Source organism: Manacus vitellinus, unplaced genomic scaffold (genome assembly GCF_001715985.3).
Source record: "Manacus vitellinus isolate BGI_N305 unplaced genomic scaffold, ASM171598v3 scaffold_5_pilon, whole genome shotgun sequence".
In the NCBI taxonomy this organism is placed as follows: Eukaryota; Metazoa; Chordata; class Aves; order Passeriformes; family Pipridae; genus Manacus; species Manacus vitellinus.
In genome coordinates, this window is record NW_021940682.1 from 41015311 (window position 1) to 41019818 (window position 4508).

Here is a 4508-nt window from a genome sequence, read left to right on the forward strand (position 1 = left end):
TGATGGTGGACTCAATCCTCTGTCCTGTCTGTTTCTCCTCCCAATTTCCCACTCATCCCATATCTCCTCACCAGTGTGGCAGTAACAAAAAGCAGAAAAGACCTTGATTCTGCTCAGCAGTAACAAAAATATGCCTACATTTTCAAGACAGTGATCAGCACAAATCAAAAACACAGCTCCATACCAGCCTCTGTGAAGAAAATAAACTCTATTCCAACCAAAACCTGCACGTCTGAGAAATTTTCTGATCAATTTTTGGATGTCAGTTGCGCTGCTGTAACGCTTACTCCGATTACGATACGATCCTGACTATGGGTCAGTGATTATCACTTCTGCATGATCATGTTCACCCTTGAGCTACTTTTCCTGACATTTTAACTGACTATCAGTGTCCTCATCTCTCCAGTCAAAGATCTTCATTCAATTTTTCTCCTACCAAAAACATGACTTGCCTCATTTAGACTTCACTGTGTGCTTCCCTTTCTTTGAGAAAATAGGCTCTACTGCAACTACCTCATTTGCTTCTGCAGAAAAAAACAAAGTTAAAATACAGAATCAATTACTTCCATCATTAACCTTTTCCGCATTTACTTCTCAGTCTGCTGTCACATGAATGTTTCATCTTGCCTTCTTTTTTCCCTACTATTTCTCAAAGTCCTTAAGTTTCCTTTCAAATAAATATAGGTAGTCACAGATCATTCCTGTCATGAAAACACCTATTAGATTCCCTTCTTGTAACTATTACTTCATCTGTTTTATTCCTGTCACCTCTATCTTCTCCAAACATTCAGTTCAAAACTGCTCTAATTACATCCTGCGTCTCCTTCGATATGGCTCAATCCTTCCTCCATCAGCTGGAGCCGCTCACATTGATACCTCCAGTTAAAAACTTAGGCATAAAGGCCTGTGTTTCATCATTGTCTCTGATAGATGGACTGCTTTTGAAACTCTCATTCCTCTTCCCAAATCCAGCAAACACCTAAAAAAGTCCCCACTGCCCTTCCAAAAATTTGCCCTTTCCCAATTCTTCGCTTTTACTTCTTGAGTCTTTAGAGGTGACTCTTCTTTTTTCTGCTGCTGAGAGTGTGCTAGGCTTCCATCCGTGTTTTGTCCTTTTGACTCTCTAGACATTGTCTCTGGATGCCCTTGTTGACAAATATGATTTTGAATACCATCCATGACTCATGTTTTCCTTTGTCTTCCCTCTCTTTTTATTCCCACTTGATTGTATTGAGGTCTTACTGCTAGTAGCTCCTAGGCCTAACAGTTCTCTTTGACTGTATGACCCAAAGTCATGTCCTGTCTCTCACAGTGACCCCTGCAGCTTTATTTATGCAAAGTGTTGCTGCAAATGGACATCTCTCTGGTTTCTCATTTTTACTGTGTTCCTTCTCTTTTGCTGAACCAAAGATAATTTTCTTCTCAGTCCTAGATGATCTTTGCAGTATAATATTCCTTCATACTGGCTTAACCTATTGCTGTTGTCAGGAGGTTAACTTCTCCCTTTCTTTTGTCACCCCTGGCAGACTTCTTTTGATCCCTCCAAGAAGCAAAAGTTTCTTCTTTCTGAGAGCACAGAAAGGCTTACAGAAAGAATGGCACCACTTTTTGATAGAAAATTCTTTCCTTTGGGGTCACACACTTCCTGCTGTCTTTATACAGACATGAAAATAAAGGATTAAATAGTCCAGTGATTCTTTTCCTTCAGTCGTTTGCTCCTTTAGCCTGGCAGGGGATCTCCTCTGCCTGCTGGAATCTCTTTGAGCTCTCTTGCCAGCACTTGAGAGATGTCTCTGTGCAGTGCTGGCTGGAGCAGAGAGGCATGGAGGCAGCTGCCAATCCTGCAGAAAAAAAGCTCTGGAGTCGGTGCTGGCAGGAGACAGGAGCAGCCAGACTGCAGGATTGAGTGCAGAGGATGCCAGCCAGAGTTAAACACCCATTGATTGACTTCCCCGCTGAACTCTGCAGGGCAGTGTGAGAGCTACCCATCAATATGGCAGATATGGGGATTCCCTGTGATTATTGTGAGCACTCTCATGCTTTTTCTGGATTATGAGGAGCAGACTTCTTGTATTTTCGTGGAAGCATAATAAAGTAGAGGTAGACGTCAACTGGAATGATGCATGCAAACTCCCTCCAGCTTTGAGGAAATAAAGTTTGAATCCAATCTTCTTGATTTCAGTCTTTGTACTAATGTAAGCTATTGAGATGTTCTTACATTCTTCAACAGTGTTTCCACAGGTAGGTTGAAAATTGTGTGTTGGTTGTCTGTTTCTTTTCGAGAAAAATGAATTATTTTACAATATTAGCAAGAAAAATGTGTACTGCACAAACAGTTCAGCTTCAGAGGGACTGGCTTTGCCACCTTCATCAGTATTGAATGGAAAGCAAAAGGAGATACTATTCAGCAGAAGAATGACTGAATAAGATTTAAAGGGGGAGTAGCAGCTGTCATCCACACATTGTTTTGTATAGTACATCTTTTTTTTCCCAAGTTATGCTGTCAGATATTTTCTTGACTTCTGTGCATATGGTTGTCACAAGTAGGAGAAGTTTCATGACAATAAAAATTGATTTACACATCATAAACTTGTGTAATCATATATTTCAAATCTAGATCTAATCAACGTTTGGATATAAGAGCATGTCAATAACCTTTTTTTTCAGCTTTAGGCATTATTAGAAATAAAGTTTATCTGCTTGTGGAGTTCAAGCCATCTAAATCTGAGTTAGTCATAAATGAGAAAACTGATATTATAAAAATTGTCCCTCACATTTGCATGCCTAAAATATATTTTACCCAAGATTGATGCCCAAAGAGAATGTTTGCTGAAATTGGAAGATAATCTGGGAAAACAAGAGGTTAGAGCTAGGCTGAAGATGGTATATTGTTGTCAAATGAAGGGCCAGAATTCAGAAGGAGATGCTGTGCTACATGCTAAAACTCACTGCCTAGGGGACGAGAATCATAGAATTGCTTAATATGGAAGGCACCAAAGGAGATCACTTAGTCCATCCACATGATTTTGAATAGCTCAAAGGATGGATACTCCACACCCTCTCTGGACAACCTGTGACAGTGTTTGATCGCTCTCATAGTAAATAAGTTTTTTCATATGTTTAAATGGAGTTTTCTTTGTTTCAGTTTGAACCCATTGGGTCTTGTCCTATCACTGGATGTAACTGTAAAGAACCTGGCTCTGTCTTCTTTAACCACCCATCAAGTAGGTGTACTCATTGCTACATATACCTTAAAAAAAGGCAGCTCCTTATTTCTGTTCATCAGCTCAGCGGTTTTTCTAAAGAATCTTTTAAGACTGACTCAAATCTTTCACAATCCCTTTCTCATGGTCCACTGTCAACATCCTGGTCAGGGATCAGTCTGCTCAACTGTTATGCATGAAGAATGAACAGTCCTGATACACAAAAAAGAGGTTTAGATAACTAGATTTTTATGGAAGTGTATCCTAGGCAAGAAGTAATTAAATTTATGAACAGAATTAAAAATTAACAAAGCCTGGAGAAGGAGAACAGGAAAGAATAAAAAGATCTGTGCCACATAGCATGAAACTGAAGGCGAGACTTTCTGAAGACTCTTTAAAGGAAGAAGAGGCATAATTGCAGATCACTCTATTAGGAAATAATTAAAATGTTTCAGTTCACCTTGGATGTTTTTATTTAGGGTATCTGAGCTTGAATTCCCTGTCCAAAGTATTTTATTTTATTGACATATAGTGGAATTTTCCCATTGCCTTCAGTAAGGCAATGATTCCACCTGTATCTGAAAAATAGGCAATCATTCTTTCCAATATTGCCAAAATTTCATAAAGTTTGTGATGCATTTGCAGCAGTCCAGTAGTAGTGGTAAGCCCAGAGGAAAAATCTATGAATAATTACACCAAAAGTCACTTATCCTAGAAGCTACATGCATTTGTTTAGTAAATGCTGAAGTTTTGCTATTGCAAGCTAAGAAATTGTATTTTCATCATGGAATGTATTTTCTATATCTTATCTTGGTCATAGAAGGTCCTAAAATACTTTGTAGAATACAAAGTGAATGTGGATTATTTCAATGCCAATCTAAAGGGAAGTGGTGTCATTCATGACGGCCACATTTAGTGAGCCAACTGTCCGCTTTCAACAGCCTGCAATTCATTCCAACCCTTGGTTATTTGACTCCCTTTTCATTAGTAAAGCAGTTTGAGTTTCACTGTTGAACTAAATACACAGATGTTCTTACCATAGACACCATGATTCAGAAAAGTATAACTGCTTAATGCCTTTATCTTTCACAGATTACACAAACTTTTAAGGAAAATGCATTTAACTTCTGTTACCAGTCTGAAAATTCATGCAGTGAGAAATATCACTTGTGATGTGTAAACTGAGAAATACGGTTGTAAATATATGTATTTGCAAATGCCATATTGATCAACATAACTGGTCTACTCTGACCTCAAATCAGGAGGCCTGGAGACACACCATCTATAACGCTGCTGCTTCCTTGA